This window comes from Anas acuta, chromosome 1 (assembly GCF_963932015.1).
Source record: "Anas acuta chromosome 1, bAnaAcu1.1, whole genome shotgun sequence".
Taxonomy (NCBI): domain Eukaryota; kingdom Metazoa; phylum Chordata; class Aves; order Anseriformes; family Anatidae; genus Anas; species Anas acuta.
This window is the reverse complement of record NC_088979.1, coordinates 130,845,552-130,858,375: the sequence shown is the minus strand read 5'-3', so window position 1 is coordinate 130,858,375 and position 12,824 is coordinate 130,845,552. Positions and strand designations below refer to the sequence as shown.

Sequence of the window (12,824 nt, the reverse complement as noted above, 5' to 3'; positions counted from 1 at the left end):
AATGTTTCAAACAACTGTTTGCATCAAAGAAAGTATCTTTGCAGGTTAAGACACATCTCTGATAAGACTTTCTAGCATGCTTATCTCTCATCTCCCAAAATAGTTTAGCCTTTTTTGCTTGAGGCTGGTTTGCAAGAAAAGGTTGATTTTCTCTACCTTTGTGAAAATGTGGTATCTGAGAATGCAAGCATCTCAGAAGTCCCTCCTGTGAAGGCTGTGGGAGGTCATGACAAATCAGTGTTTTCTAACATTTTTCATTGCTTGAGCAGGTGAAGGGAAAGATCTTTTCCCTCACTTACTGTGGTTGCAAATCAATAAATAGTGTTAAGCCCAGTATTTCAAAAGCTGCAGAGGCATTTTGAAGGTACAACAGATACTGACTTACACTGCCTTTTGAATGCAGTGCTAGGAGTCTTATGCATTGACAGCATTGTACAGTGAGGGACATGGGTTCACATGTAAGCTGCTCCAGCACTGCCTGACCATCCAACTGGGCATCACTCTGTCCCCTCATCAGGTTGCCAGTCTCACAGGAACCACCCAGTTGGGTTGGGTTGCTCTGAATGAGTGAAAAAATTACTTTTTCAGTTGGATCAGGCCCCCAACATCCCTGCTGCAAAGCAGGCATTTGGAGTGTAGGGGCAGGGGCACAAGCAGGACCGTACCATCCACCAGCGGCAACTGCAAAAGCAGATTAAACCCATTGCAAAACAGCCATTAATGGCACTCTTATTAAATCTGTGGCGTATCTACTCTGTGTTTCTGCTTCAACTTTCCTCCTGAATGATAAACATTTTTGTTGTTTTTTAAAAATTTTTAAAATTTTAAAGTTTAAATTTTTAAAATTTAAAGTTTTTAATGTGGTTATCCTTGCAACACTCACAGGCATCACTATCTCATTTTACAGTTTAAGTGACTCATGCTGGTTAATTGGGAGTGTTGATGACTTCTAGTGATCCACGTTTCAGTTTTGCTCTCACCTGGAAGTCTTCAGCAGCACAATAGTCATTAGCCCCATATCTCCATATCAGTGCTTCCTCATGGGCAGAGCTCCTAAATACAACAACAGTCCATGTACACTGTAGCCAATTCTATTTCATTTTATTTAAAAATTCAGCAGCTTTCCGGGGCCCAGAAGTCTTACGTTTAGACCTAAACCACTTCCTAAAACACAACAGCTAGAAGAGCTGAGGGATCTTCTTCCACATGGGTGATGATTTCACACCTAGACTATGCATGTGCTTTCATTTCAGGAGAGCTTAAAAAGCAGTTTCGGTGAGTCGCTCCCTCTGTTCACAGATGGGTGTTAACCCTGAAGCTGAGCCAGGGTGGGCTCGGGTCAGGTCTCTGCTTCTACATGGCCATGTCAGCCGGAGCTGTGATGGGATCAGGCCCATCAGTGGCAGAGCGGTGCCAGCAACAGCACCTTGTGCAGACGTGAGGATAAGCAGGGAGAACCGTCAAGGTAGCTTATTTCACTCAAGAAAGCTGGAAATTGCCCACTCAGCAAAAACTGTTTTACTGTTAGAATCTGCATCTATGTTGGGAATGTTTGCTTTCTGACCAGCTATCATAGCTCTGCTGTCAGAGCTGTCCTGGCTTTCAGTTACCTTTAGTATCCTGGCTATTAAACACTTAACTATCACAGAGCTAATTGTCTGAGCCAAAACCTCAAGCTTATGTATGATATTATGTTCAGTCCTGGGACAAAGCAGTGTACAAACAGTTTCTAGCTGTCAAATCAATAATTTAACTTTCCTCCTTATGTTTAAATTCCTGTATAAACCCTTCCTAAAAAGGAGAGGAGGAGAGAAGGTTCAGTGCCAATAGCATTGACTTACTCCACAGCAGCCCTGGTACAAAATGCCCCCAGAACTGTACCCCCCTAAAACTATCAGACTTCTGACATTGGCTGTCCCATTGCTGCCTCTGCCTGCAGCTAGGCTTTTGAAAACGCTGTAAGAAAAGCCTCGCACACTGAACAGACTGCTGAACTCACAGAAGGGATGCTGCCTTGGCTCTGCTGGGCTGGCCAGAAAGACATGAAGACACGAATAAAGACATTTTTGTAGTTTAAATCTCCCAGAAGGAAGACCACTTAAGAAATGACCGATCTGCTCCTGTGTATGGGATTGTTTCAGTCATGGAATTGTGGCCATCACCAGACTATTGAGATAACTAGCTTTGCATATTTTACCTGGGAAGCTTGTACAGTTAGCCCCTGAAGTATTAGCAGGAAAAAGCAAAGTCTTTTTTTTTTTTTTTTTCAACTGGGCACGAAAGCTTTCCATAAAACTTTACACATCTATGTGGGTGCAAAAGTAATTGGCTGCAGGAAAACTTCTTCAGCCTGAACACTGAGGAGAACATAAGAGAAGTGTCAGGCCATGTCTGAGAATTACAAAAAATAATAATGGGGAGAAGATGGTCATTCTATGTAGAACATGAGCAAGAGACAACCTCAGATGGTGGTTCAGATGGGCTTTGTCTTTCTGTTATTTTGGATGATAGCAATCATTAAAAACAGAAAAGGAAAAACCGCAGTTCTAAAGTACGTTTTATGTTCTTTAATTTCTGCTGGCCTACAAAACATTTTTTCTTTCTATGGAGGTCTCCTGCTGGCTCATGTAGCTATAGATGTAGCTTTACTGGGCTCAAGTACTCTTTGGGTTGATGCCCATGCAATTCTTGTAGCAATTCTCTCTTTCTGTATCAGAAGATAATTACTTACATTCAGTAACTGATTTCCAATATACCCAGTAAACATACTCACTCAATCAAGAAAAGTCAGAAGAACACTCCAAATAGTCAGAAGAACACTCCAAAGAACATATCCCTTTGGGTATTTGGAGTTTTTATCTTCAGACACAGGAAAAAACATTCCATAACAAAGTGGTGTGACAGTAGTCAAGAAAAACATAGAGGTAGCAGTGCTAACTTTTACTGGTAGACCTATTGGTGGAATGTGCCAAATAAACACCCCTCCACTTTAATACTACACACACACACACACACACACACACACACACACACACACACAGCTTGCACGATGCAACAACACCAGCAAGGCAAACACCTGAGTCCCTAAGTACTACACAATGTTATCAGGGAAAAGCAGGCATGGTGGACCCAGAAGGACACAATGAACAGCACTCTTTTCTCCCAGTGCCTACTGAAAGCCCTCCAAGAGATTCAACTTGTAACATCTGCCTAATCTGAGGAAGGCTTTTCTTCTAGGCAAGGGCAAGTCCATTCGTTGTACACTGTTGTTCACATCTGACCGCACCACTGCCCTTCAGCTATGCCTGGCTGGGGGTGACATCCTACACTTAAGCTTCTGTGCCCTGACCTTTAGGATAATTTTCACTATTCATTTCCTACTAATTCTGAACTCGTGATTATCCATTTTGCCTAGCACTGTTTGCATACAGATATTATTACCCATTAGTTCCTTTCATAATTACCTCCTCATTCCCATTCCCCAGGGAAATGCATGAATACAGCCACCTTATTTTTTTTTCTAAGTTTCCCAGGTACTCATCAAACACATCCTTTGGTCCAGTTTGTTCTCAGCATCAGCTTCTATATCACACCACTGGTGCTCCTGCATGTAGTCTTTTCATAGTTCTGCTAAAATCAGGCTTATAGCTATACCCCAAATCCTTTTAGCTGGGCTCTTCAGCAGATAAAGCACTAGTACAGCAAAAAAGTGTTTTTTAAGAGAATCTGAAAATACTCATCTTACCATACAGAAGTTATTCTCTCTGTATCACCAAGGAAGAAAACGAGGGATAAACGGGTGCAGGATATATCCAGGTTTGCAGTATAACACCATACAGAGACCTTTGAGCATGGTGGTATGTAGGCACAACATGGGGGAGCCGAGTTGTGCTCACAACTGTCTGGTCCCTGGGCTTACTCACCCTGTTAACAGCTGGCAAAGGCAGCCAGTGTGCAGGGCCTGACCCAGCTCTGGAGTCACAGATATCTCTGCCTGGCACGCTGTAGACATAACTGTAGTGACTTGCTCAAGATCTCACAGTGACTCAGTGTCAAAGCCAGCCCGATCAGCTGGCCTCTAGGCTCCTGCTTTAACCACAGGGCTGACCTTCAAAAGAGGAAAACAAGGCAGGTTCAGATATTCCTTACATACTAGGGCCACAAGGGCCTCGGGGGAAGGCAACGGTATCCTGCCTCAATGAGAACAGGAACTGCGTTTGCTTCCCATTTCTAAGAGTCTGAGGTACATGAACCGTGCTTGTTCCTGGACTGACTTCTCTGGCAAAACGTATTTTGTTGGTGACTCACAAGCGTGGGAAACTGCAACAGGCTGTGAGGCTGATTCACGATCAACACACAGGGTGGGAAGGGATGCTTGCAGGTATCAAGCAGCACACAAGTTAATCACACAAAGTTACTAAAACCTTCTGGTCTAGAGAAATGGGAGGTGGTAAGGAAAGTCTTATGAGCTGACTAGGATTGTAACCAAGATGTCTTACTGCATCAGTCAAAGTGATGCTTGCCTTGCTCTGAGCAAAGTGACAGACAACCATAACAGGGATTATTTTATTCTGAAAGAAAGAAAAGAGAAACATGGAAAACACAGCTCAGGAGGAGCACAAGAAGGTGGTGATAATCAGTTCAGCTACTCTCTTTTTTAGTCTCTCTCTCTCTCTTTCCAGAGAATTTGCACCTTAGGAAGTGGGAGAATAAAGCTTTCGTTTGTGAAGGATTCCTATTTTTTTATGTTAGAAAAAAAAAAAAAAAAACATCAAAATGATCTTTATTCTCCACATCACTTGTGAGTCCTGTCTTTTTGTATTAAGGGTAAGGAACAGAAGAGACAAATGGATTTTGTTTAAGTGGGAAGTAAGTCATATCTGAGTTAATATGGTTGATATGAAGAGCTTATAACTAGGACTTCACCTAGCCCATTACATTATTTACCTAAAATAAACCACGGGAGTACCATTCACAAGACAATGGGGGGAATTAAAACCAGACTTCTTCTTTCTTGACAAAGGGTGTGCATGATGAACACAACTTCAATTATCTGCTGGTTAACAGGAGAAGTAGTTGTTTTTTCTGATTACAAAAGTATCTGGATATCTTACTAAAGTTGCTGTACAGACAATTTAAATCTAGATGTCAAAATGCTTTTTCAGACTGCATTTATTCAACAATGTCTCCATTAAAGCTGGTTAGATGTTTTAGCTTCCATCCCAGACAAAGCATTGGTTTTGACATTTAGAGAAACAGAGCAACGTCGTTCGGATAATGAGATGAATATTGAGGATTTTCATGAAATTAAATATTCCAAGATCAGGAGCCAAATAAATTAATGTTAAAATTAGAATATAAACATGGAGTTATTTCATGGGAATATGCAAATGTGTGTTCACCTTTCAGACCGGTGAAAGCAGTGCTGAATGACGGGAAGAAAAGTCTGTGCTAGTATGAGGGCATATTGGCAAGCAAAACAGCTCAGAAGCACTATCAGGCCATGGGGTCACTCCTTCTTCTTGAGGTGGATCTTCATGCCTTTTTGGTCTGCTTCTGCCATTGCAGATCCTTCACCACAACAGATGGACAGAGAATGGGAGTTGCAGAATTGAGCCAGTTGGTGAATGATGAAAGGCTAAATATGTGGAAAAGAAAATGTAAGGGAAAGAAAATGGGTGAGCACAGCAAAACAAAATAAGGCTGGATAAGCCAATGTGTGTCTCAGACAAGATTAATATACTCACAGTCTAATCTTTCTGAAGGTGAAAGGCATACCTCCTCTGTCAGTTTGGCTTCACGAAAATACCTGCGGCTGTTGCTTCTGGTTGGTTAAACACCATCCTACAAAATGATCTTACTACTCCATCAGCTCATTAATGCACAATTTGCTAATGCACAGGCGTCAGGGCTCAGATTCAGCATCAGCAGCCCTGCTGTGGGGCTCTCTGTGCCAAAATCTTATATGAACATCTTTAAAGAGGCATTTCTTTTTTAATTCAGGTAACTGGATGCAAAAAAATCTGTTTCAATGAGAATACTTATGTCCATTTTCTATAACAATGTCTTTAGTTCCTAAAATAACTACTTTATCTTAAAACTGTTCTCAAAGGAAGTTTCAAATTTAAGTGATCAAAGCTATTCTTGTTTCTTCTTAACATCTGCAGATGATTTCTGCTAATTCTGGGTTCAGCAGAGAACCCCTTAAGTATTTCCAAATAACTTACTCTCCAGTTCCCCCTCCTGATATGGCTTCTTGTAAAACTGTGTACAGCAGTGCTATATCTATACATACACCACCTTAAAATTCAATCAAAAATGTCAAAAAGTTCAGATTTGAGGTCTTTAACTTATATACAAAACACATACAAGGAACATTCAAAAGAAGCTTCAATCCATCTCAGGCATCTGAGGAATTATGTTTTCACATTTAAGATAAAGCACAAGTCAGAAGTATCCATTATCTTTTGGTAGGTGTTTTGCAAACATAAATGTCCCCCTTAATCTCTGGAAACCAGGACTTCAGGCTAAATGGTAATGAAAAATCTTGTTTTCTTTTAAAGTACATGCATATGCTTTTACATATGCATATGTAAACGCTTAAACTGGACTCATTAGTAATTCAATATCCTACTTCAAACATAAGCTTATTTAAAATCAAGTGTAAAATTCTTACATTGGCTATTAAAACAATATATTTTTAAAGATGAATTAAATAAGATCTAAGGTGAAAACCATAAGCATTTGCTGTTAAAGTTTTAAAAGAACATAAAATCTCTGAAGTGATGGAATTACTATCTGAACATCTGGAACAAGAGTTGGCTGAACTGAACCAGATTTTGATAACAACGATTTTTCTGTATGTGCAGAAAGAATATTGGAGCTGAACAAGTTGAATAATCTGAAATAAAAATAGCAAAATGTTCAAAGCCAAGAAACTAACAGGGAACTAAAACCCAAAAAGTTGTGAATGAAGATGAGGAACAAAAGCATCACCTCTCTCAGTCCCCATGCTTTGACAGACAATATGCTAAGAAGTAATCACTTTAAGTTCACTAACTGCAAATGATCCATCTGAATGACTCAGGTTTTATGAATAATACACTACGATGAGCTTTGCATTGTTAATTGTTTCTCCTGTGGATGGCATGTTTTAACCGCATGGTTAGCTGTAAATACTAAAGGAGAAAGCAGTTTTGAACACAGGTGTGCACTGAGAACTGAGTTGTGAGCTGCAGCAGCAGTACACAGGCACCCAGCAGGCTGCTTGGCAGCACTTCTTTTACATCCCTGCATGCAAATGCTGCAGATGTGAGACAATGACCCACCAAGTAAATAGTATTCTCATTCTTGCATGAGATGGGTAAATGTCTTTCTTTGACAAAGTGGGCCTCTTCTAACACAAGGCTGAGCTTGATTTACCTTGCACTGGTCTTGGCACACTGGCTTCAAGCCGGTTCTCTTCCCTTACCTCCTGCAGCCCATGCTTATTTTTAGTCTAAGGACCCATACACGGGTAAATAATAGTACCTTTGTTAGGAGAGAATGATATACATGAAATAAATACACACATATATAAGCTCTTAAACAACATTTCTGCATGATGTGCTGAATTCACAGCAATGCACTTTCCGCAGCAGCCCAAACCCCTCAGACAGACAGGGCAAAGAGGCATGGCACAATGCTCCACATGCCCTGGAGCAGGTGTAGTGTAAGTAAATTAACAAGATACAACGTCAGCATGTATGGCAGTGCCTGAGGGCCCAGGAGCACCCAGGGCCTGCGTACCACCCACACAGCTTCCTCAGAGCACTTGCTGACCACCAGGCCCCACCAAACAACAATAAAAAGAAACAAAACTTTCCACTCAAGTGAGCCTGAAAATTAATTTAAGGAGCAGCTTAAAGCTCCTGAGACCACCCCCCCCCCCCAGCCCTGGAGTGGAGCATGAACTGGGACAAGGCTGGGAAGGGGCACAACCACCCCATAGCACCACCAGGCCAGGGCCTGAGGACACTGCCAAAATAGCACCCAAAGATGTGGGGCCTGGGAAGTGAGACCTGCTGGTGCCCCCAGGCAGGAGGCTAAGCCAAGCATGACTGGGCCAAGGCTTGCCAGCCCACTGGAGTCACAGCTTGTTGCCAAAGCATTGCCTGGAGGCCACCACAGATGTTGCACCGACACTGCTGAAAAGGTGGCCCCAGGGCAGGAATGGCTAGCATGGGGCAAAGCCCCCTTGATGCTACTTGGTGCTTGTGATTGCCACTGTAGGTACCTGGGAGGACACTAGGGAAGGTTTCAGGAGTGCCACCTCCCCTGCAAAGCCCCAGGCCCCGTTCCTGCCATGGTGGCTGTCATCTCTCTTTCTTTCTTCACTCACCAACCAGTGCTTCCACTTTCCCTCCCAGCAGGGATCTCTTGCCAGCTGGGGACACGCTGCACGTTGCTGGTGAGGTGGCACCAGCAGACTGACCCGAACCTCTGAATGGGGCTGAGCAGGGTTTCAGTCAGTAGCTGTTTTGGGGTCCATTTTCTACCCAAGGTGTGCTGCAAGAACTTCCCTAGGGGAAAGCATCACCAGGGCCACAGAGGCTTTCCCCTGGCCAACCCTCCTGCCACATTAACTGTGAAGCCAAGCAAAAGCAAGCAATTTAAGCAACTTCAGCCAGGTTTTTGCCAAGGCTGGAAATCATCAGGAGAAGCCAGCAGCTCTGCTTATAATTCTCCAGTCCAGCACCATGTATCCTCCCCACTATGTGCTGTAAGGATATAATTTAGCATTTAATAATGAACTGCCTTTAACATACAAGAAAGTTACTGACAATTTTGTCAAACGGTGCAGGAAGCTCCTGTCCACAGGAGATTACCAGAGCATATTAGTAAGGTAGAAAAAAATCTGTGATGCATTTCTAATGATAAAGTATGATGAAAAAAAAAAAAAAAAAGACCTAAAAGTCATAGGCCTTTCATGCCCTCCATTCCACATTCAGCCCACAGGATCTCTATTGCCTACAGTAATCAGTTTAGGCTGTCAGCTACCAAAGCTGCATTATGTACATGTATGTGATGGTATTTTTAAATTAAATATGTCTTATTTTACATATAGAAGAACATTAAGGCAAGCTGTGCTCCTGCTTTTCATAAAAATTATGCAAGTGATTGCTCCCACATTAACTGGGAATCACACATCAAAGGCATACTGGGAGACTGACACAGCTCCCCAGTGACTTCAACCAAGACGAGTTTCATACAGTTGCAAAAAATTTTGTCTTATCCAACTGAGAGCACATATATGGCATTTCCAAAACATGGTGGGTTTTGGAAAGTTTCAGGGTTTATTTAACCTGGAATTTGCTTTCAGTGGGGAAGCAGCTAGCTTGAGAGTTGGGCACACCTGACAATGCCTTTTGGAATCTCACAGGTGAAAACAATCTCTGTTAACAATGACTTGAGCTTCCAACATCAATAAAATATTATTATGAAAATAATTAAATGCGACTCCACCACCTATTGCTACATGGGAGCATGAGACTGAGAAGAGAGAGCCCAGCAGGAAATGAACGGGGAGAACAAGACTTAGGACACTTCCAAAACAGGAGACATTGTGCTCACGTGCATCTCAGACGGACACATGCCATTTCTAGTGACTCCAACAGATGCTACGGGAAATGTTTTCCTATGTGCTCCATTGTCTCTCACACAGCCCAGGCAAGCCAGCAGCTCTTCCAGTAAGCAGCATGAAGAGAGGGAGCGAGGTGAGGATAGTGTCATTGTGAACACAACCCAGAAACAAATCCTCAGCAAGAAGAGATGTTTTGGGACATGAAATGGCAGAGGCAGGACACTTAACTAGCAGCACCTGGAGCAGTAATCTCTTCCAGTAGATTAAGACTCATAGCAAAAACCTGCCAATTGCTCACCAGGTAACCTGATGCAAAGACCACCAGGGAACGAGGTGGGGCATTACACGAGGAAACAAAGTTTCACTGATGACATGGAGACCATCAAACCTTCCAGCTGTCTAAATCACTGACCTATAAAAGGAGTATGTCAAGGGACTGTGGGTTTTGGAGTCCCAGATGGCCAGATTACACAGCTGATTCTCCAGGCATGACATACCTACCACTGCCTGATAGCCTTCCACAGCTGCAAGGTCTGTGGGGAGAAGCCCAGCTGAGCACTCAATTATTTTGTAGGAAAGAGACAGCACATGTTAGCTACAGACACACTCTAAACCCTTTGCCTTCACTATTCTGACCTATTTGGAAAATGCCATGTTAAGCATGGTAATCTCCAGTTATTTTATCCTTGTCTTTATCTTCCATCTCTTGCTTTAACCTGTTGCAGATACTTGCTTTCTGTTTGAAACGTAAGCATCTTGTGGAGGCAAGAACAGGACACAACAGAGCTATGTCATGGTCTTGTGGAGGTATATCCCCTGTTGGAGCAGCAGGAGCAAGTAAATCTCTTTGACTGCTGAAACTTGCATCTGCATTATGTTTAGTGAGGGCTGGTATCATTTATTTGTTGGTGCCCCGCAGCTTCTCTGTCTATCTGCTTAAATACTCCCACTTCCCAAAAATGCCCGTTCAGCTCCATAGACAAGCTCTGTCTATGAAGGGGTGGGGGAAATGCCAAAACAGCACAGAATGGTATTTAAAGCAAGCATTAGCAGCCAAAGAAGGCAGATCTGGAGGGAACATTTTTGAGCCTAAGCTAGCACAAACTTCATGTAAAATTACCTGTTCTGCTGCTTGTGCATCAGTGCATTCACTGGCTCTGTATCTTTGTCTGTTAGATCACATATCCACATGCTGACATATTAGGCCAGATGCTGAGGAAGACAGTGTCATCGCAGTGATTTTATGTGGCTATGCCAGCGTATACATGCTGGGGGTCAGGCTCGGCATATGGATGGCTTTTAGATCCCAGAGAGGATCACACAGCAAGAAAACAACAACAAGTAAGAAACACGGTGCTTTTTTTTGCTATTTGTTTGTTTGTTTTTTCCCAACCCTGATTCATTGAATTCATGCTCAAATAAAGTTCATGTGATGGAGGAAACTATTTGCTTTCCTTAGATCATCGCAGTAATAATTCAAAGGAAAGGTACAACTTCTAAGCTCAGAAAAACAGACGAGTCCAGGAGGCAGGAAATTCAGCATTCACTTATGACACATCATTTCTGGGATGACTCAGAAAGAGGCAATTTTGTTTTGTTTCAAACTCATGTCAGAAAGAACACTATAGAACAAATGAAACTAGCTGTAACAAGAGAATGAAGCCTGTGGTAAGCAAGCTCCCACACACACGCTTATGGTGTAAATCATCTGGTTTGTGTCTGACAGCAAACTAGTGTATTTTCTTACCTACAGCAATACACAATGCCAGCACACTGCATGTCCAGCATGCCTTTTCTTTGCTGCCTGCTGTGCCACAGTCCCCACTGAACAATACTGCGAGGCACCACCCCAGCGAGCAAGCCAGGCTGGCAATGCCCATGCGTAGTGGCAGGACTTCCCTTGGTCATTAGATGGGGGCAATCAGGCAGAAGCTTCCTGACACGTTTCTTTGATCTAGAAGAGAAAATATTTATTGTAAGTCCAAGCTGAAGTTTGAAAACTATCCACTGAAGTAGTAAATGGAATAACCTGATTCTTAAGAGGCATTTATTCTGGGACACTCACCCCTTATTTTGAGATGCTGCTACACAGGAGGGAGATCCTCTGACAAGGTGGGCAGTGGCAAGTCCTCCACTTCATAGCACATCAATTTTTGACCAAAAGAGAGGACTGTATTAAGCATTGCTCTGTGTGATGACTAACCTTTGTGAAAGACAGAAAGAACAAATTAACTTAAAAAGGTAGGAAACGGGAAGAAGCTGTGAGAAGAACCACATGCTTGGTTTCAGGTTTCATCCTGCTGCACCTCCTCTTCTGAGGCTGGAGCTGTCCTTGAAGCAGTGGGGCTGGGCTCTTTGTGCATTCCCTATCTGTGCTCCTCGCACAAGCCAGTGATTCAAATCGGTGACTTTTACTTTAGCTGTTCCAATGTGCTTTCTGGTAATGGGGATGAAATTTCATTTTGCAGAATTTCAGAGAAATCTAAATGCCTTTTTTTTTTTTTTTTTTTTCCTTTGGTCTGATATGAGTACTCTGTTTTCTGAATACTCTGGGTAACTTTCAGTGACAGCACTATTTGGCCCAGTAACAGGCTCATGGGCATCTCTGATGGATCTGAGGAGCCTCTGTAGTCTTCATTAGTGTGTGGGGCTAACAAAATAACACCTGCCGTTGGCACTGTGCTGCATTGCAGAATTACGTCCTCTGTGCATCATTATTTGGGATTGAGCACTCAGCTATACAGAAGGCAGCTGGGTGGACTATTGTGAGACAGGAAATACTATAGATAGCAGCACTGCACTGAGCTCACTTTTAGCACTTTAGCTCATCTTTACATACTGTTTTCTCCAAAACCTTAAAAACGTCAAAGTCCCAGTTAGATTTACTGTCAATCTGGCAAGAATTAAATATAAACAGCAATTGCTATGACAGAACTGTATAGCTGATGTGCACACAAGTTCTTCTTTTCTTCAGACAATCACAGATCAACTCCATATGCTGGCTTCCTAGTAAACAGCTGTGTCCCAGCTATTGATTACACTTTAATTAATCAAGCTGGAAAATGTCATTTCTGCTTGCAAGTGCAGTTTTTCATATACAACTCAGGTTTGGTTCATCAGGCTTATTCTACCTTTCAAGAAGAGTTACCAGGAAAATCTTTACTTTAAGGTTGTAATGTTCCTCACCAGACAAGAGCCAGCA

General features: G+C 42.5%; 1 protein-coding gene across 1 annotated transcript in view; it reads right to left on the bottom strand.

The window, feature by feature from the left end:
* Positions 1-4,767: 4,767 nt before the first annotated feature.
* BMAL2 (basic helix-loop-helix ARNT like 2) overlaps positions 4,768-12,824 on the bottom strand; it is a 56,732-nt gene continuing 48,675 nt past the window's right edge. The window contains exons 17-18 of the transcript XR_011089053.1: positions 11,688-11,825; positions 4,768-11,576 (exon numbers count right to left, since the gene is read on the bottom strand). The gene's annotated coding sequence lies outside the window, so the exon portion shown is untranslated. The remainder of the gene's footprint in view (positions 11,577-11,687; positions 11,826-12,824) is intronic.